Source organism: Acinonyx jubatus, chromosome E4 (assembly GCF_027475565.1).
Source record: "Acinonyx jubatus isolate Ajub_Pintada_27869175 chromosome E4, VMU_Ajub_asm_v1.0, whole genome shotgun sequence".
In the NCBI taxonomy this organism is placed as follows: domain Eukaryota; kingdom Metazoa; phylum Chordata; class Mammalia; order Carnivora; family Felidae; genus Acinonyx; species Acinonyx jubatus.
The window spans coordinates 31677803-31700406 of NC_069395.1; the positions used below are offsets into that span (position 1 = coordinate 31677803).

At 40.4% G+C, this 22604-nt stretch overlaps 1 protein-coding gene across 1 annotated transcript in view; it reads right to left on the minus strand.

The window, feature by feature from the left end:
* Window positions 1-8704, minus strand: part of NEK7 (NIMA related kinase 7) — a 159838-nt gene extending 151134 nt beyond the window's left edge. The window contains exon 1 of the mRNA XM_053209466.1: window positions 8568-8704. The gene's annotated coding sequence lies outside the window, so the exon portion shown is untranslated. The remainder of the gene's footprint in view (window positions 1-8567) is intronic.
* Between the last annotated feature and the right edge of the window lie 13900 nt (window positions 8705-22604).

Genomic DNA, 22604 nt, shown 5'->3' on the forward strand with positions numbered 1-22604 from the left:
ATTCTGCTTTGTAAAGCAGAACTTTCACTGACATAGGAAACACATATAATAAACAAATTGAGAACCAACTTCTAAGAGACAGACATGACTACAGAAATAAAGGAAACAGAACCAGTCATGTTCTCTGAACCACAGCAAGAGAAGAAACTAGAGGGAGACACTGGCCAGTGGCACTGCCCAACATTTTGGGCTTATATACAAGAAGCAATAGGGGCATCCAAGTTATTTTCAATATACCAAGATGACAAACAACATGAAGGCTGGCTTTTATAAATCAAGGTGTCTAATATAATGAAATACGTGTTTACGAAATATTGATCAAACAACCACTCATGAACTTTCTGGCCTTTACTCTCCTATCTACTGCCTCTAAGCGCTCCTTCCTAGGAGTAGCCTCCCTATCTCTCCAGGGAGACAGCAATCCTGTTGTTCCTCACTTTAGACGCGAAAGAAATACTTCACCCCTGCACAATCAGGCAGGGGTGATTCACTCAAATATTCGCTGACTTAAATCATGGCCCTGATAGGGGCAATCAGAGGTACAATGTCATCACCCCATCAGCAAGTCTTTATTGAGCACGTACCATGAACAGAGCAATATTTTGTTAAATCAGGAAGAGTGGAAAAAAAAAAAAAAAGAAGAAATCATGCGCCTACTATTGAAAACGTTACAAAGGTAACACAAGGCAATATTGACTGTTATGGAATCAAGCACAGCATGGATTAGCAAGTTTACATCCTTAGGTTTTAGTTTATTTTCACAATAAATGAAAAGGTCAGTTTACACAATTTATAAGTTTCCTTCAAGTTCTGAGAACATCTGATGTAGTGAATCATGCACTTAAGGTCTCCTAAGGGGAAGCACAGGATGATAATGGTGAATGGAAAACCTGATTTTAGAAGAGCTGTTTAATGGCAGCACTAGGATACTAACTACAGGTTACATATGTACACAATAATGTGGGTGTCTTTATCTCTTAGGTACAATTTCTTTCTTTCTTTATTTATTTTGAGAGAGAGAGAAACAGAGCACATGAGCAGGGGAGGGGCAGGGAGAGAGGGAGAGAGAGAATCCCCAGCAGGCTCTCTTCTGTTAGTACAGAGCCCAATGTGGGGCTCAAACTCACAAACTGTGATATCATGACCTAAGCTGAAGTCAAAGAGAGGATGCTCAACCAACTGGGCCACCCAGGCGCCCCAACTCTTAGGTACAATTTCTGCACAAACTTAAAATATTCTCTTCAAAACAAAAAGGTCAGAAATCTAAAAACCTGTACAGTAATGAATCTAAAAGAAAAAGTATAGATCTTGCTTATTAAACCTTAAGTGTAAGAGTAACTGTGTCCTTAAAAGAGTACCAGAGACTCGTACAGAGACACACAGTAAGAACACCATGTGACAGAGGCAGAGATTTCAGTGATACCTGTCTAACGCCAAGGAACTTCAAGGGATGCCGCCAACACCCAAAGCTAAGAGAAGGCATGGAACGCCTTCTCCCTAGAGCCTTCACAGACAGCATGGCCCTATGCACACCTTGATTCCTAATATCCGACCCTCAGAACTGTGAAAGAATAAAATTCTGTTGTACTAAGCCACTCAGTTTGTGGTCATTTGTTGTGGCCGCCCTAGGAAACTAATATAGGTGTTAAGAGCCAGGATCCAGAGCATACAGTTCCTGGACCACGGCAGTCACAGTATGGTTCTGGGGGCCCCCAAAATAGCAGTATCTTCCTTATTGTGGCTGTGTCTTCGTTAGGATGGCGATGGTGCACTGTCCCACTGGCAGCCTTACGATCAGGGATGAGGCAGCATCTCCCTTGGTGGCCTGGTAATGGGAAACCTTGCTGGAAGCTCAAACTCCACCCCTAGCCCCTGCCCTGCAACCAAATACTATTAAATACAATGTCATAAATTCCTTCCTACTTATAAAAACAGAGAATGATTACAGCAGTGATAGAAGTGCCTGATAAAATACAACTCTTCATCAACAGCTGGTATTTTAAACACTCAAGGTCATAAAATGATAAAGCCACGTTGAAAACAACATGACACTTAACAATGAAAATATTTATCGAATGTAGAAACTTTATTAAAACTTTACTTTAAATATATGTTGAAAATTGTTAAAAATGCCAGTTTTTACTGAGTACGTTCCCTGCCATACTATTCTTAATGTGTTCTAACACCAGACTGTAAAGAAAACAAAAGTGAATTTGTACGTTGCCATAAGAAACTGAAAATAAAATATCAATTGTCTCCCATAAATTAAACCATCAATAAGCATCCTTTCTGTATATCTTTCAACTAACTTGTATTTGTTAAATAACAAACCATGCCTATAAAGTGTTTGCAATAAGGGCATGTCATTTTCCTCAAACAAATTACCTATTGTCCAGTTCTGGTGTCCTTACGACAGTATGCAAACAGATCACATTACTTTACTGTATGGTCCACCAGCTAGATACAAAAAGCAATGGAAAGTTTGCAATCCCTTTCATTTTAGAAGTACAACAACTCTTCATAAACATATCTGTTCAATTTTCCCAGTCCTAATGCAGTAGAGGATATGTGGCTTTGTTATGGTTACAACCACAACAAAAATTACAGTAATCTGCCAGGTAAATATGAGAATATGAGGAAAATATTCTCACGATAACAAAAAGCAAAACTGTAAGACTACCAGAAAGAATATTTTTAATTTTGCCATTTTCAATTAGTATTTAAGGATCGTTTTGCAACTCCCATTTTTCATTATCCAAAATATAAACCCCCCCAAGCCTCTTGTGTTTTTTCCTGCCTGAGGAACCAAGGATTAATGCCTTCTCCCCATACTCCAAAAAACATAAAAACATTCTCAAACATGGGAACCAGTAAATTATGAATATGGAAATCACAGAGCAGAGAGGAAGAAGAATTCAAGCAGAGAACACAGAACAGACAGCAGACCTAAGGCACAGTGGGCAACAGGGCCTGTCATCAGAAGAAACTGAGAACAGCAGATGCGTTTCCTACCACTGAAGGTCCTAAAAACAGAAATAGGTGAAATGAAACTAACACTTAGAGCCTACTATCATACCTTTACATAGATGTTTTCATTTATTCCTCAAAGCAATCTTACCTGAGCTGAGAAAACCGGTGTCCCAACCAATCAAGTAATTCAACCAAGGTCATAGAGTAAGAGGCAAACCCAGGCTTAGTCTTTTTCACATGATGGTAAACACAGAAAATGATCAGTATTTGTGCAGCAGGGTTGGATAAAGGAAAGAGGCTCCTTGTAGCTGGTGGCAACCAGCCTGGAAGTTCCGAATGCCCCAGGCCCTACCTGGCTACCCGGAGAGACAAATACTCTGGCACACCCAGAACTCACTCCTGGCTAGGGCTAGGAAACTCCACTGAGTGATGTCAAAGCCATTGCATTTTCCATTCCATTCTCTGGCTTCTCAGCAGCTGCACCCAGGTCAGCCTACAGCCAATTCTTAAAACAAAGGGAGGAGGTATCCCACACACAACCCAAGCCACATACACCCTGACTTCAGGCCCTCGCCAGTAACTTTTTAAACTGGGAGAAAGTCTTTTATAAAAGACTACATCAATTTTTTCTAAACAAAAAAAAAAAAAAAAAAAAAAAAGAAGAAGAAGAAGAAATCTGCCCACTGTCTTGCTCATGCCAGAAATTCCCCCTAAAAGTAACAGAAGCAGTCATTCCAATCAGCTTAAAATAAAAACTATGAGTTAAAGAAACACACCAAAATACATTTATATTAAAGTGTTATCTGTCAATCAAGCAAAGATTAAATATATGACATCAGATTCCATCTTGGTTTAGTAAGAGAGAAGCTAGAGAGGAGCACATTCATTCAGTGTCACAGGATAGGTGTGGGGACCCCAAGAGGCAAAGAATGATAGAAAACTTTGAAAAAGCAGATAAATCTAAAAGAGGTTCTAAGACTTATGAAGTCTCTGAGATGAAACATAAAATTGGGGTATGAATAACTGGGCATTATTCTGAGGGGACTGGGAAAGATCAAGAGATTGTCACAAGCATCCAAGAACCAAAAAAGGCTATGAAATACTCCTGTGGAAAATACACATCAAGCCAAACATCAAAGGTCTAGAATCTTATTTAAATCTTTGGTATTATCTTCTAGAGCTGGGGTGGGCCTCCAGCCTATTTGTGCAAATAAAACTTTACTGGAACACAGCCAATGACAGAGACCATACAGCTCACAAAGTCAGAAACATTTACTCTCTTGTCCTTTAGAAAGTTTACAAACCCCTGTTCTATACAAAAGCAGCCTGGAACGAGAAAGTTACCCTTAACTACTCCCTTACACTGATTATCAACAGAAGACCCATAGCAAGATTTACAGAACAGTCTACCTCCATTAAGTAACAGTATTTCTAAATTTTTACAGACCAATTAAATAAGTTCCATTCATTTATACCCTGTTCTGATTAACACCGTGGATAGCTATTACAAAACAGTTCATTGTGTAAGCTCATTATATAAATAATACGGCAAAGCTGTTACTTTGACAAATGTTACAGTTTTCTTGCTCAAGAAAAATAAGAAATGTTTCATGATCGGGGCCCCTGGGCAGCTCAGTCAGTTAAGCATTTACCTTTTGATTTCGGCTCAGGTCATGATCTCATGGTTCATGAGTTCCAGACCCCGAGTCAGGCTCCGTGCTGGCAGTGCAGAGCCTGCTTGGATTCTCTCTCTCCGTCTCTCTGCCCTTCCCATGCCCTCTCTCGTGCTTTCTCTCTCTCTCTCACTTTCTCTCTCTCTCTCTCTCAAAATAATAAACAAAAAAAAAGAAAAAAGAAAGAAATGTTCCATGATCATCTATCTGCCATCCTTATTCTCACTGCTCACTAAAAACCGTGAAACGCATTCTCTGTTTTCATCAGAATGAAAAAATATTTTATGAAGATATGCAACATGCGGTGGTAATCAAATTATTAGTCATCAAAAGAAGAACAAGTAGTTTAGAAGTTTTCTAAGAGTGAATTGTTATACATTAGTTTTACACACGTGAAAAAATTCTCAACTGCCATTATATCCTGCAAATAAACATATTTCATTACAATTATATAACCAAATGTTATCGGGGAGCCTGAGTGGCTCAGTCGGTTAAGCATTTGACTACGGCTCAGTTCATGATCTCACGGTCTGTGAGTTCGAGCCCTACATCGGGCTCTGTGTTGACAGCTCACAGCCTGGAGCCTGCTCTGATTCCGTGTCTCCCTCTCTCTCTCTGCTCTTTCCCTGCTCGCGCTCTGTCTCTCTCAAAAATGAAATAAAAACATAAACAAAAAACATTATAACCAAATGTAATTTACCTATATTCCCTACAAAAATGAGGGGAGGAGGAATTAAACTGAAACACTCAAAAGTATGAAGAAACACTTCTTAAAGCATCTAGCAATATATTTATGAAAATGTCAATAAAGTAATTGCGGATAAAGCAGTTCAGAGAAACAATAATCACATACGTCATTTCCAAGACATCCTCAAGTATTACACTAAGTATATTACCATGTTTTATATATAATGTACTAACTAAAATTCCACCCACAAAACTCTAGAGCAAATACCTGAAAGGACAAATATTTTAATTTGAAGGAAACCAGGAATGTAGACAAGAGGGCTGCTTTGTGTAACTGTAGCTACAGTGCAAATTTTTTAAATACCAAAACCTATTAAAAAAAAAAAAATCAAAGGAAACAAACCTGAAAGGAGTTTTGCAACCTATTATCTAATTAAACAACTTCTTTTCCAAAACTGCATTTAATCACCATTCTCTCTTTTCAGATACCCTGAATGGTGGCTACCTTAGCAACACTACAGAGATACATTTTAAAACATGAGACAGTTTGGTTCTAGAAACTCTGTAGACGTCTCTAATGATATCTCAGACCACATCTTTATGGGGGGGGGGGGGAGGAAATCTACATTTCAGTAAGGGCACACTAGTTGAGAAGAAAAGAGCACTTGAATGTTTGCAATAAATCAGAGCTCAAAACTTTCTATTGTAACCAGCAGGAAGATGAAGGGGAGGGAAGCGTGAGATTAAATTCTTACATACACAAACTATAACCACGCTTTCAGTCATTTAAAACGACAATTCTGATTTTTACAATTTGGGTACGTTATTAAGCTGGCCTTAAATCTCCCCTCCTCCACCAGTATGTTGCCATCATACCAGACGTGCTTTCCTCATTCTTGGAGTAAGTGCTGTTTTATTGCACTGGAAAAGAGCTCTTGAAATTGTCCAGCCAGGAAAATGCCTAAGTGGGAAAAGGAATGGAGGGTGCTACAGGTATGATCTTCATAAACGAGCCTGAATAGTAGTTCCGAGTACAGAATAAAACTGCACTGAAGTTACGCTCTTTCCTTTTTAAATTGATAAAGATTTTTAACCGTGGAAATATTCCCAAGTAATTGGGGAAGAGTTTAACAGTTTAGATTCTGACATTCCCTGGTTTTCCTTTACAGGTAATTTCAGAGTAAAACTCCGTGAGTCCACCTGGACATTTAGTTTGATCACCTTCGTTTCTTATCAACTATAAAGTTTCAATCGCGGTGGTGAGTCCAAGATGCAGCTCAATTATGAAACGAGACGTACACGACGGGTCAGAGAAAATTGGAACTTCCTCTCCTTTATTTTTACGTATCTATTTCTCATCCCTCAGACTGGGAACCCTCCACCAGCAGACATCCTTCCAGGAGGAACTTTCTCTCCCTCCTCCGAGCCCAGGGCTGGGGTAGGAAGTACCCGCCCTCCCGAGCGGGGAACCGCGGTGTCCTCGCCGCTTATTGGCTGTGGAAGCCGTCAGTGCCGCAGAGGGCGGGGCCTCCCGGCAGAGAGCAGAATCTCAGGCCCGCACCTCTCCGAGGATCCGGGGGCTTCCCACCCCAGAAAAGCAGCCAGCCTCCACTAGGGGTTCCTTCCCCTTTATTTTGCGAGCCCTCCTCTCTCAACGTCCCCATACAGTTTCTGCCCGTTTGACTCCTCCACGAGGCAATTTTTTCTAAGCTCCAACATCCCTTCCCCACCCCAACAAGCTCCCAGTCTAGGACCAAACAGAAGATGCTGTGGTTTGGGGAGTTAAGCAAGCTGTGGACTGGATCTCCCGAGGATAGCAGAGAATTCCTTCCTCTGTAAATGATAACTGTTTAAGTTTTATGTTAACTGTTTTAAGTGCATTGGCCTTCGGCAAGCATTAAAGCCAAGAAAACTCGGCACCTCTTCAGTAAGAGTTGCCACTTTCAAAGTATTACAGGGTTCACTGTATCTCCTGTTTAACTATCCACCGTTTTCAGTGTTTTGTCCGGTTGTCCCTAATACTAGGTCACACCTGCAACAGCTCAAGCTCCTGTACAAAATAAGTTTATCATACATACATTCTGTACTTTATCCTATAGAGCAACCTGGCGAGAGACACAGCTATCGCCTGCAAGGAGTGTGCATACTTCTTGAAACTACAAACTCTTTGGAGGAAGAATTAGACACAGTGGTTCTGTTATGATGGATACACGATGTTCTACAAACTACACGCATTTGATTTTTTTCAACAGCATCTTTATGATCAGCAGAGGAGGAAAATCATTTCATTTTTGTAATGTGTTTCAGACTTTCAGTTCCATCACCAGAACTGCCCCATGATGGGAGCCTATCTTATTGTAAAATAAATACAGTTTTAGTATTTATCCCTAACAAGGACTACAGCTGTTAGAGAACACGATTTATCTACTTGATACATCATTTCCCAAGGCCTACAGCATACAGGAAAGAGACAAGAAGGTTCTTCAGATCTCACTGCAGCATCTGCTAGGTTGTGTTGCTTCCTGACACCGTCCTTGGGTAATGTGGCCAACTCATTTTTCTTTCGGGGGGTGCCCTTCGTCTCTCTAGCCTTGGCCTCAATTCTGTATTTCTTTTCCATTACCACGATTACCAGCAAAGTTCTCTATTGCCTTGCAATCACTCTCACATTTGCTAATCCTGACAGGGTCCCGCTAAAGCCCATTCTCCAACAGGTCCGCCGTCCTCTACTTCTCAAGCCACTTCAGCTTCTCGCTTAGCTGCACGGCTCCCACCACCGTCTCCAGTGAACTTCACTCCTCTAAATCTGGCTGCTGCCGAATCCTGACAGCTGGACTTAACCAATCGGCGAGGGATAAATAACCGACGCCGCCAATGAGCGGCAGCCGGGGGGTGGGAGGCGGGACTTCGCCTAAGTTCCTCGGGTCCTGAAACCAAAGACCTGTTGCCGCCGCCGCGGTGGCCGCGGAGTTTCTTAGTTACCGCGGCGCCCACGGCGGCCGAGGCCGCCAGAGCCCCCGCCGGGCACAAAGCTCCTGCGGCTCGCTCCCGCCACTGCCAACGAACTGGACTGAAACCCCCACCCAGCCCGAGTGCGGCGCGCCCCGCCCCACCTCCCCCGGCGGGGGGATCCCGGAGGCCGCCCCGCGCCCTCCCGACCTCCCCCCCGCCACCCCTCCCGGCTCCGCAGGCAGTCCCACCCTGCCAGGGCCGCCCGAGACCCCGGCAGCCACTCACCAGGAAGTCGGGAGTTTTCCGTTCTCCTGCCCGCGAGGGACCCGGGGCGTGCGGGCGGGCGGCTCGGCCAGGCGGCGCCGCGGAAAGGCCCGCTGGGCCGGGGGCTGTAGCTGCGAGGCCGGGAGCAGATCGCCACCTCCCGCCGCGCCGCCCCCGCGGACGCTGCAGGCGCGGGCCCCCACCCTGCGCAAGGAGAGGCGCGTCCCGAGTGCGAGCCTAGCGGCGGCCCATCCTCCCGAGACTCCCGCTCCTCCTCCCGCGGCCGCCGCTGTCAGGAGTGTAAACATCCCGGCATCCCCGAGGAGAGGGGCGGGGCGGGCGCCGGCCCCTCCCCGCGCCCCGAGTCCCGCGCCGCAGGTCCCGCCGGCTGCGCGCCCCGGCCTCCCGCTCTCCTCCTCTAGGCGCCGTGCGCCCCGCCGCCTCCCCGCTGGAGCCGAAGCCGTCGGAGGGGGCCCCTCTGGCGTGTGGCTCCCTGTTGTCAGGCCTGGCGGGGTGGGCGGGGGGTGTCCATCTGTCCCCCCCCCCCCCCCGAGCCCCCTTCCCTTACTTGGGGCCAACTTCTCTCTGGGCCGGGTCGGCTGCTTTTTGAAAACTTGTCCTTTATCCATTTATGTTCAGATTACCCCACTTGCAAGCAGTAAGCCGAACCGGTGACGTCCCCTTTCTTCTGGATCACAGCGTTTTGATCCCATCCTCTTTCACTAGGTGGTTTAAACTGACTTTGCGCTAAGCACACCTTACATTAAAGAGGCCTAGCTTAGAGAACAATGGCTTTTAGGACATGTCTGAAAGGTGAACGAGGTGGTTTTGCATGGGGAATCTTTGGCGGGGGGTGGGGGGGTGGGGGGGAGGAGAGTAGGGGGGGAGGATACACCAGAACCCTAGTACAGGAACTGCAAAAGGCTTTACTACTTCGATAACTGGACACGTATTACTGGGAGACGACAGCTAGGAGGCAGTATGGAGTCAACCACACTTTGATTCTAATCTCAGTTCAGGGATTATTAACTTTGTGACCTGGCCTCAAGTTATTTTACCTCTCCCGGGTATCGGGTATCGGTCTCTTTGTATAACGAGAATAGTAATAATACTCATCTCTAGGATTACGGTTAGAAATGAGATAAGCAAAGTGCTTAAATACAAGAGCCTAACATGTAAGTACTCATTAAGTAGTTGTTACTGCCCTTAGGTCTTTCACTAGTTGGACTTACCTACCAAAGGGTAGAGAGTCAAGAATGAGTAGATTATAGCTCAAATACTTCAAAAGTTAACGCTATGTAGTTAATATTTGGAAAGTTTATTTTTACCAAAAAATAATAATAAAGATCTCAAGAAAAGATGTTGATTTGATTGGCTCAAGAAGTAATAATAAATATACTAGGCACTGTTCTAAGTAATGAAGATACAATACTTACCAAGATACAAAGTCCCTGCTATCATGGAGCTTATATTGTAGTAGAAAGGCAATAATAATAATCAAAAGCCAGTAAATACATACTATGTCAGATGGTGATTCATACAAAAATGAAGCAGGATAAGGACACGGACAGGGAGCAGGCTGTTTGAAATACACTTATGTGGGAAGGCCTCTGACATTAGAGCAGAGACCTGATGGAAGTGAGAAAATGAGCCATGAACAGCAAATGCAAAGATCCTGGGTAGAAGTGGGCTTGGCATGTTTGAGGAATAACCAAGAGGTAAGCATAGCTAGAATCCAGTGAACCAAGGGAGAATACTAGCAGATGAGATCAGAAGAGGGGGTAGGTACAGGAAGGGGCAAAATATAGAACCTTGTTAAGTTTTAGAATTTATTCTGAATGAAGTAGAGAGCCATTGGAGGGGTGACCAAATCAGACTCAGTTTAGGAGAAAATAGCTGCACTTTGGGAATAGACTGCAGAGTCAGAACAACTAGAAGAGGAGACTATTCTAATGGCCAGGTAAAAGATATTGATGACTTAGACCATTGTGGTAATAAGAATGGTCAGATTCCAGATATATTTCTAAGATGCACCAGTTATATTTGTAAGATGCAGCCAACAAGACTGGCCAGTGGGTTGGATGGGGGGTAAAAAAAGGAGGCAAAGATGAAGCCAATGAAGTTGGTATTTGAACCAGATCATTCTGCCACATCACACCAAATTAAAATCAGTCAGTCAAATAAGAACAGTGTCACTTGAGTCATACATAGGCAGGAAATAGTCATACTTGTGCAGGAAAAATAATCAGATATTGCCCAGGTAAAGACACTTCAACCTTCCTACAGGAAGTAGGATTAAAGCTTGGGGGGAGGGGAGCTTTTTGTTTGTGTTTTACTATCTTTTGCACTATCTTTTAAAAAGTGTAGATAGATTGATAGATAATAAAACATCCCAGTTGAAATAAATTTCAGATTCATCTACAGACCAGATATTTCATTGGTGTGAAGAAAATGCATACACCTTATGAACACTGATAAGCAAATAAAATGAGCTCAGGAAGCCCTCGTAGTCACAAAGACTTTGTCTAGGAAATATCCTGTTAGTGGCTACAAGGTGTCCAAAGTATTGAGATCATCTGTGTGTGTCCTATTCCTTCACTTGAAAAGACGATAAAGTTACAGCTATGTAGTAGTAACAACCTTTCAAAGGTTGTTAAGACTGTCAGACCTGAATCCACTGCACTTTCTCCTTGTGACTTTTTATCACCTTATGTGGAGGTATGGGAGGGCTGCCCACGCCACCTGCCCCTGGCCTGGAGCAAATGCTAATGGAAAAAACGAGAGATCTGGCCAAGGGGGCTCCTCTAGCCCCACAGAGCAGAGTTCTGCTTCTATTCATCTCCCACACAACCTTAATCCAAAAATGCTGCTTGGATCCACGAAACACCCTGATTGTAATCCTTTACCTAATTACCTAATGAACTATGTTTACACCTAGTTACCATGTAATACATGCCATTAACTATCAGGTTAACTTTGCGGTAAATGATATTTGACTATTATACCTGAAGCCTGTCAGTTTATACCAAGTCTTCATATTTTATCATTCGTATAGCTTTGCTGGCCCCCCACAATTAAAAATAAAAATTAAAAGTAGCATTGATTACCAAAACCATTTTTATCCATAGGCTAAACCAGACCAGACGTTACATATACCAGGTTCATTGTAAATTCACCTCCTCTGTAAGGAGAGAAGCTTGCTAGAAAAAAATGTTTTTCTAATGAAGGATGATGAAGTAATATTAAAAATAATTCTCCTTTGAAAAAGATCCTAGCCACTGGGGTAGACCAGAAATGTCTAGTCTTCTGGACTCACAAACATAGGGCTGGCAACAGGTGTACTTAAAAAGCTACTAGTGATATTGGCAGCCACTGAATTTGGCAGCTAAATGGTGATGAGGCTTAGTCAAGCTGTTGAAATGTCTGGACTAAACTGGGCCAAGAGGAGGAAGTCAAAGTGCAGACTGCAGACAACCCAGGGGAGATCACTTTTCTCTAGTCCTGGCTGTGGTCACTGTACAGTGTCAGAAAATAAATCTTTATCTTTCTTTGAAAACACTCATGAAAAATATTAGAAAGCTGTTTTTTCACTTTAACAGCCCCTTGCAATTAATGTTCAATGGATCATGTAAATGAGCTTCCTATGCAAACAATAAAACCAGCTTTAATTTTATTCTCACATCAAATCCCTAGAATTCAAAATCAGAAGGGCAACTCTGCTATGTCCCCATGATCTAGTTATGGTATTCTGAGAGTACAGTTCATAGTTAAAAGTTGTGGTATGTGTGGGGCGCCTGGGTGTCTTAGTCGGTTAAGCGCCTTATTCTTGATTTTGGCTTAAGTCACGATCTCACGTTTCGTGAGATCGAGCCCTACATTGGGCTATGCCCTGACAACGGGGAGCCTGCTTGGGATTTTCTCTATCCCTCTCTCTCTCTTTCTTTCTCTCTCTCTCAAAATAAATAAACATTTTTAAAAATTGTGGCATGCTGACAGTGGCTTTTGCCTGGCTATTTTTGCAGTAGTTACAAAACTGGGGAAACATTTTAATGCATCATATACATATTTTTATAATATATACTCTTAATGTAGGGAAATGTAATGTTTTATATTGGTTGCAAAACAGGAAACAATATGACTAGCAGTCATGTTCGTATTATGATTTTCTGTGGTTAACAATCCAGTTGAATTTATGCTTTTTTGTCTCCTTAATGTAAAAGCCAGAAGGCCAATATGCAATGGGCCAAAAGTCAAAGCAATGAAGGAAATACATTTAAAAACGACTTCCCTTTTCACACTTGTACACTCTATCCTTGATTTGGAGCCAGACTGTGAGGCCATTTCACAGGACACACTCTCTTCAAACAATGGTGGCCTTCTCACAGAGTGTTCACGAGCACTCCTCAATATCTGTGTTCACAGAGATTTGTGGTGATTTGCTCATCAATCCCAAAGATAATTTTTAAAAGTACAGGTTTCTCTAGAATATTTTGTGTGCATGCATCCACCCTGAGAAAGGGATGTGACAAATATCCTGTGATTTCACAAAGCAGAATGGAAAGGTGTCCAAGAGGTCTACCTAATCTGTGCCTTTCCTCTACATCTTCTGACTCGTCAAGCTCTTTTTTGTGCTTTTCTCCTAACCCTGGGATGCACCGTATCCATTCAAATCTGAACAAATGGAGCAATTTTCATTTTTCCAAATAGGAAAAAAATGAAAAATAATTAGTGTTTCTCTTTACTTTTCGTATTTCCGCATGGTTAAACCGAGAGACTACTCTCAGGCTACAGATCTGAAAGTACGTCCTAACAAAGTCAACGCAAGAGGTGAAAAGTTGCATTCACTATTGTTTTTATCTTTCTAACCCTCTTTGCTGATACTGAAGCCTTATTGCTTAAAACATACATCTCACCAATCTTTTCCTCAACTGTTCTACTTAATGCCTGAAGTGTACTTTAAAACGCTTCAGTAATTATTTAAGAAGTTCAATTGTACTGTTAATGTTCAATCTATTTGGAAATACAGGATGTGAGTAAAGCCAGATTTGGAATCATGCCACATCAAACTCACAGACATTCTTAAAGCCGGCTCTTATTGTCTTTCTGACAATAAGCCTAGTTAATCATAAGCAGTCTCAATATCCTCCACAATTTTGTCACTGAATTCATTGTTGGGTAAAATTCAAATTATGGAGACATTTTATTTCTTGTTTATTATCTCTATCATATCAGCTTTTTCATCTAAAAGTTAGTATTATGTAGAGGAAGGAATACCTAAGACAACACTCTGCAGAATAAAACAGTATCATTTCCAGAGCTTGAGAATTTGGGGGCAAAAATCAGAAACGTGCTTAAAAACTTGATGAAGTGCAGGTTCTCAAAATCAGGGCAAGAACCTTTAAACTCATAAACCATTCAAGTACTGAAGAAGGCAAGCCAATATTTACCTATAGGTTTATGGGATAATCCGTTCTTTGAAAGAGTAGGAGCAAACAGTAGACTGTCAGCATGGAAACTGCAAACAGTCCTAATTGGACAATATTGTTACATTTGCTCATCAATGTTATTTATCACTATATCACTAATGGATTCATTTAATCTGTGGAACTTTTAAATCATTTCCCAAAGTAATTTATATATAAATATATGATTATTATTTTTGTATATAGGTTATTTTTAAATGTTATTATAAAAGCTTATTTTGAAGTTGTATTTTAAATATACACGTAAAATTTATTTAAAGGTTTTATATATGTAAACAGCTTCAAATAATAATTTCGGGGACCCCTGGGTGGCTCAGTCAGTTGAGCATCTGACTCTTGGTTTCGGCTCAGGTCATGATCTCGCAGTTTGTGAGTTCAAGCCCCATGTCAGGCTCCATACTGACAGTGCAGAGCCTGCTTGGGATTCTCTCTCCCCCCTCTCTCTCTGCCCCTCCCCTGTTCATGCTCTCTTTCTCTCTCTCAAAATAAATAAATAAAAATAACAATAATTTTAAAGTATATAAATACACACACACACATACACACATACAATGCATAGTTTGGGCAACCCAAGTATGCAACTATTTAAAATTCCATTTTTTTCTTTGTTCTTTCCTTGCTCAAATTGAGAGATAAAAATAATCACCTTTTTCTGAAGACAAATAAATAATAAAATATTACTTCTTTGTGTTCTAAATTAAGTGAAATTAAATACTTTATCAGGTCTATATCTTTAACTCTTAAATAGACAGATATGCTTTACTCTCTACAATTGGAAGTTTGTAGAAATAGCATAATGTAAATTAGAGATAACTGGGGGAAAAAACATGAAAATGAATTCTGTCATGTTTTGGTTTCATGAAACATGAATTAGTTTCAATTTCCTGTATGAATTTTTTAAAAATATATTTCCATTGTCACTACATAGCCAAGCCTTTATTTCTAATACCTAACTAACAATATTTTAGTCCACTTACTGTCTTGAAATCTAAATATGTATAGCGATTATATTAAGTCAGAACAATCACACCATCTGAATCTTTGAGGCTGATTGTTTAGCTTCTAAAAGCTAGAAATCTACTTTTATCACTTTCAGAACCTAATATTTTAATTCCCTTTGTGGATATTCTATGTATTTCCCTATTTCACAATTCTTTGAAGTTACGTGTACCTAAATGCTACAAAAATCAAAAGCAATACCCACATCTGTTTCTTAACACATGTGGAGATAATCAGCTGCTACATTAAGAGATTTTCACACCAATAAGGTGGCAGCAGCTCATGAGCCAGTTCTGGGGCCAGTACAACTTTGGGATAGAATTCCATCAGTAGTTCACCTCTGGGGTTCTCCCTACGATGGCAGAGTATGATGTGATGCAAAGGAAAAGATGGTGGGACCAAGGTGCGGAATGTAGGTACCAACTCTAACAAAATGCGTGGAGGGTTTCCTGTTATCATGGCCCAAGATAGCAAAGGGAAAATGAAACTCCTGTATTAATAGACTTGCTCTTCTCCTTCACCAGTGAAGACAGAGTAGTAAAGTGTCCTCAAGTGAAACACGAAAAACTTCCAGGAGACGCAGCCAAGAATTAACTGCAAGAAGGAATCCCTAAGTTTGCAGAACAGGCTCTCAAATACCCTTCTCTGATGAAATGTGAAATTGAATTTAGCTCATCTCTGGCCTGGTTTAAATATAACCTGTCCCAAAACAAGATGGGCTAGAATCACATAAGCTTACCTATTAGTTTACGTAAATCACAATAAGCTTACATAGTAGCTAGGTAGCAGTCCGGCTCCAGGAAAACATGGAAATAAGTCCAGTTTGTTCTTGTTTCACTTTTATTCCCCTCGGTACAGAGCTTTGTTCTTATTTGCCATCGTGGATTAACTGTACGTGTTTACTTCTGTAGTTTGAAGAGTACTAAGTGTTAGTGCGTATCACTGTGTTTATTTTTCTGGCTGAACCTTGTGATTAGTATGCAGGCTTCCGTTCCTTTGGTTCCTAAATGTTTTTTGATCTTTGATATCCTTGTCAAAGTGTATATGCTTTTGGGGGAAAGCCACAGCACCTTTGAGGAGGAGCAGACAGTCTGAAGAGAACAAAGAATGAGATGCTCTACAAGGGAATAACGAGAGGGGACCTACTTTAGATTGGACAGTCCAGGAATGCTGCACTGAGGAAATGACACTTAAAGTAGCAGCTAAAGGGTATGAAGGAGCCAGCAAGGAGAAGCAGCTGCCCTGATATGCAAAGGCAGCCACATCTGTCTTTCCTCCCTTCCACACGGAAGAAATGCAAGCAGGAGCTTACAGCCTCAGTTACAAAGATGTTAACTCAGTGGCTTCATTTTTATTAACTGAGAAATGGATTACTACTGATGTAATAAATAAAGTTTCCATCTGTGAAAAGGGAAACTGGAAAATTTTTCTACCAAGAGCACCTCAGAATTATGCCAATGCTTTGGGAAGGGTATATAATTATTCTTTGCTGCTTTTTCTCTTGCTTTTCTACCTCTATCCCTTCTCACACCTTCCCTCCACCATCTTCTTCCCTTATTCCTCACATATTTCTTCCTTCCTTTCTTCTTTCCTTCCCCAGACTTATTTATTAAATGTTTCCCATGAGTTAAGATTCTAGTAGAATCTGCAAATACAGCATTTCATTACTTCTTTTTTTTTTGTAACATTGAACCTCTGTGAGTTGGAATGCATCCCATAATTAATGATATCTTAGAATCAATGAACTTTGATACAATGGTACACAGAATGAATCTCTGTTAAAAAAAAAGAATATTCTGATTGAAATCTGAGTCTGAAATACAAATTATAACTAAATTATTATGCAAGGATTAGTGAAGAAGGCACTAAATCAAATTTTTCCTATTTCTTTTTAAGTTCTATTTAGATTTAGTTTACAATTCAATGTTTGCTGGTTTCATTGTTTTAATAATTTTAGAAATCTGAAAATAATGGGAAAATAATTTTGAGTAAACCTCTAAAAGCACATCCAGCAATTGGCCACTATGAATAAAGCATTTATCACCACCAAGTGGCTGAATAGCTTAATTGCAGGAAAGAGTATAGAAGGAAGGAAGGAAGGAGAGAGGGAAGTGGGGAGGGAAAGAGAAAGAAAGAAAGAAAGAAAGAAAGAAAGAAAGAAAGAAAGAAAGAAAGAAAGAAAGAAAAGGGGAAGGGAAAGGGGGAAGGGGAATGGAAGGCAGAGAAAGGAAAGGAGAGGAGAGGAGAGGAGAGGAGAGGAGAGGAGAGGAGAGGAGAGGAGAGGAGAGGAGAGGAGAGGAGAGGAGAGGAGAGGGGAGGAGAGGAGAGGAAGAGGAAGGAAGGAAGGAAGGAAGGGAAGAAAGAAGTTGCCAAGCAAACTCTTAAATGTTAAAAAAACTCTCCTAGGTGATAGCAAGTAGAGTGTATTGAGACTGGTTATAATCTCTACATTTCCAGTAGAAAAATTGAAAAAGAATAATAAGTGCCCAGAAAAGGTGGGCACTTGTGAAGAAAAAGAGAAAAAGTACTCCTTTATATATTTGTGATTGTATTATCTTGGAAAAGAGTTCCATAAAAATGTGTGTGTGTGCACACATGCACACATATATGCACACACGCATACGTATATGCACACACGCATACACACACACATACACATAAGCCCAATCAGACGGATGTGAAATGCATGCATTTGCTAAAGTAGAGGTCCAAGGAAAGATACAGCTCAGGGGTTCTCAACCCCAGCTATACCAGACCTCATCTGCAGATATTCTGCTTCAATTAGTTTGAGGAGTCTTTGATAATTAATACTTTTAAGAAGCTCTCTAAGGGATCTTAATGTTCAGCTTAGGTTAAGAACCATGAGTAATTGCTATTTATTGAGTTCCTACTATGGCTAAAACTCCATAGTAAGTACCCTTGGGGGATATAAAGGGTTAAGGAATATAAAGTTAAATACTCTGAGGGGTGTAAAGAATAAGTTCTATAAAGAACACACAATAATATGATCCCCAACCACCATAAACTCTACCACTCTCATTGCTAAGTATTTGTGAGACTGGTATTAGATTAGTAGTGTCATCTGTTGGTATTGGCAGGATGCATGTGAACCTTCCATGTGCATAAAACACACACACACACACACACCCAAATAGCACATTAATAAGACACACATAAAACATCACAAATCTCATGATTTGTTTCATTGTGCTACACAAGCAGTACCCTCCACCAGTGTCTCTCAAAATGTGGTCTGCATTAGAATCGTATGGAGAGCTTTTTAAAAATATCATTGCCCTACCCTAGGACTATAGAATTTCAGAAAGTAGGCCTAGGGATTCTAGAAATCTGCATTTTTAAATAAGCTCCCCGATGATTCTAATTCACAAAAAATTTCCAAACTACTGCTATAAACCAGCATTTTTTTCCGTCCTGGGGATAGTGTTTGCCTATGTGAATGTGATCTTGGGACTTGAGGGTAGAGAGTGATATTATCTCTAGGTAGTGAAATAAGTTTTGCCTGTGATCAAAAACATTGCCTTAAGTCTTAATTACCAAATGTGTTAATGATGTATCAGTAATGGTCATTGTCAGGTGCAGGGAAATAGATTAAGTGGGTTGGTGGCTATGTACAGTCCCTACATCCTAGCTGTTATATTCATTGCTTCCCTCTACAGAAGAAAAGTCAACAAGTAAGTCATATTATTATAAAGATAATCTTGGAGACACTCCTATTTTTAAGAAAATGCTTGATATACCTAGTATTCTAACTATTATTGGTAACACATTATTTGCTCAAACTGTGTTCACCACAGTGAACTCAATAGGAATATTTAGGGATATTTTAAAAATTCAAGGGAATCACAACAATATCTGGCATTTGTCAGACATCTTATGAACTACTAACTCAAGGTATTTCACTGTTTGGACATTAAATAGAATTATATTCCTTTTAATGACATCATATCTTTGTCTGCAACAGAGTTCTGAGAGATCGCAGAGATTAAAAAGGAAGTATCACGAGGTAATCAATGTGGAACCAAAAATGATATGGAGATGTCCAATCTGATGCTGAGGTTTAAGAAGCTGTGCAGTGCCCAACAGACATACACATCTTACTAGTAAGCAATTTGATTGTTCAAGAAGGAAATAAAAATAGCATTTGCTGGACCACTTGGGTGGCTCAGTCAGTTGAGCATCTTGATTTCAGCTCACGTCACGGTCCCAGGGTTGTGGGATCAAGCTCCAAGTCTAGCCTTGCATCAGGCTCCATGCTAAGTGTGGAGCCTACTTGGGATTCTCTTTCTCTCCCTCTGCCCCTCTCCTCTGCTTGCTCTCTCTCTAAAAATTAAAAAAAAAAAAAGCCTTTGTTCTTTCTAATTGTATGTATTTTTTTTTTTTCAAATGGCTACTAAGTTGTTAGGACATGAGTTCTAAATTGTTTAGATTTAACTACTTGGTGAACTAAACTGCTAGGTTCTGTATGTTTGTTTCTTTGTTTCTTTGTTTTGCCAAGGATCTCTGTAAAAAAAAAAAAAAATTACTGATACACTTCAGGGCACCATGAACTGAGAAAGTCTGGGAATCTCCGCAATCTCTACAATCTGATTGTAGCATACCAGTGAATTGCAGCATTAGAGCTGAGAATTAGTGCTCTTGACAATCTGAATTTTAATATACCCGAATTTGCTTTGTCTCCATATAAACTCATCTATTCAACCAATATTGACTGAAAATTCGCTGTAAAGTACAAAGTACTCAGGGGCACATACTGATGAATGATACAAGACTTCCCTTCTAAGTACCCTTTATAACTTTCCTACACAACTATACTTTCTACAAAATGAACTATTTAGTTATAAGATCTTTCTTCTGTGCAACACATGTAAAAATGCCCTATCCCTGAAGAGAGAATTAGAGCAACCATTAATTCCATCACGTTACCATTTTCAACTTCCCCAAATTATGCAGATCTATCAATAATTCAAGAAAACTTCATGTGCCATATACTTGACAATTTGAAGCTGTCAGAGCAATAGCTTTAGACAGAGTAGCAAGATGACATTTGTGGCTAAGGAACAGGCAGGCAGACTCAGCATTCACTAACATGATCATTACCCTTCAAGGGTGAAAGATTAGTCACTTCACCTTTAGAGATTCCACTGGATGTGTTGGGCAACAAGGAAGGAAAATTTTAACTTTAGAACAATCTTATCCCACAGGATAAACACTCTTGGGAAAGTTCTACTAGTCATTTTTTTTTTTCCTTTTTTAAACTGACTAACCCCACTAGCATTTTAAATACGGAGACTCCTGATACCAGAGTAAAGTGATAAAAATTTAGTACTTGAAAATTTTTAAGTGCTGATCTAAAGAATTGTTTTATATTTTACCTCACAGCCAGAACGACTATGCCATTGCCAATGCGTGCCAAGGGGGCACTGAACCAATTCAGGCCCTCAAATATTTTAAAGTTCTGCCTGACTCCCCAAATTATTATCATTTCTTTTAGTGCGACAGATTTGGACTTAGAGAAAAGCATCAGGAAAAACTTAAACTTTTAAAACATTCCTCCTGTTTCTTCAACGATTCCCTAATTAGAGTTTGAATTATTGAATTATCAAGAAAATGACAAAAGAAGGAGGCTGAGAAGATGAAGGAGAAAGAGGTGGAGAAGCAGTGGAGGGGAAGAAGAGGATGAGGAGGAGAAATATGTAAATATAACTACAAGAGACCTGGAATAAGTAAAATTTACAATGGTTCATCAAGGTAAAAACTGAACCTGGCATTACGAAATTTGCCCTTGTGCCAAAGGACTTCCACCAGTAAAAATAGCCATCCTTCTCTAGCTTAGAAGAAAACAACCTCATTTTACACAAGTCTTCTTTGTTGAAGAGATTTGTTGAAAACACTCACTACATCAAATGGAAGACCACCGAAGCCACCAATACCTAAGGGTGGAAATAGTAAGCAGTTTTCATCATATGTCTCCTTTGCTCCCATGTATGGCCCAAATATGTTATCTCAACATTTCCACGTTTCTTTGTTCTTTCCCCGATTCGTCCATCAGGTGGAAAAGTGGTTCCTCTTTCACTAACCTTATGTGCTGGTGGATTATCTATTTTGTAGATCTGAATATAAATTAAATATGTTCATTTGCATAGGAAATTATAACTGCTAATCACTAGGATTTTTTTCTTAATTTTTTAAATGTTTATTTATTTTTGAGAGAGACAGAGCATGAGTGGGGGAGGGGCAGAGAGAAAGGGAGACACAGAATCTGAAGCAGGCTCCAGGCTCTGAGCACAGAGCCTGACACAGGGCTCGAACCCATGAACCTTGAGATCATGACCTGAGCCTAAGTCAGATGCTTAACTGACCGAGCCACCCGGGGCCCCACCATTTAGGACTTTTATAAACGTTTTACCTATACAACCTCCGGAGGTCAATTGGTACTCTTTTCAATCTGAGTGACGTAAGTAGATAGCGGGTAGGTATTTTGCGGGGAGAGGAGCGGACATTGAGAAGGTTATTTACAAAGCTATTACTTAAATTCTGAAATACTGAGCTGGCTTGGCATTTGTTACAGGCTGAGTTGTGACCTTCCCAAAATTCATACTGTTGAAGTTCTAACCTCTAGTACCTCTGAATGTAACTGTATTTGGAAATGGGGCCTTCACAGGGATGATTAAGTTACTGAGAAGATGTGAGGGTGGGCCTTAATCCAATCTAACTGGTGTCCTTAAAGGAAGAGGAAATTTGTACACACAAAGGAGACTAAGGATATGTGTGCACAGAGAAAAGATAGTGTGAAGAGGCAGCAAGAGGGCAGTCACCTATTAAGTCAGGGAGAGAGACCTCACAGGAAACCAACCCTGCCGACATCTTGATCTTGAACCTCCAGCCTCCAGAACTGTGAGAAAATACATTTCTGTTGTTCAATCCACCTAATCTGTGGTATTTTATTATGACAGTCCTAGCAAACTAACGTGGCATCTTAGGTGAATAACTAAAGTGTATTTGCAATCTTACCATGTTACTCAACCATGTTTTTGTCTGTTATACAAGCCTCCAAAAACCAGAGGAGACTCAGTTTTCTTAATTGAAGAACCCAAATGGAGGATGATGTGTAAATAATTGTTATAAAAATCTTCAATATTCTCCATCAGTAAGAATGCTGGTTAGAATTTTGAAAAAGAAATAAAAATGGTTCTGAGTTTACTTCTCTTTTAAAACTCCATGAGAGAAACAGTGCTCTGAAAATTCCAGTGGCACGTGATTTTCTCAACTCATTTAACAAGTATAATGTTTTTGAGGTATGCCCAATTTACAGTGAAGGGTAGTTATTACATTTGAGCTTAGCTGGCCTTTTACCTATGTCTCGTTAAGTTTTTTAGTACATTCTGATAGTTCTTTTCAATTTCATAGCTTTCTCTGAATTCCTATTTGCACAACACGTGCAAGTTCATTTAAATCTGATCGGTTTTGGTGGTTTGTTCCCATGAAAATGAGATCCATTCATTAAAACATTTCTAGAGCTCTTTGTCTGTAGAGTCTTTGTATCTACCTCCACAAA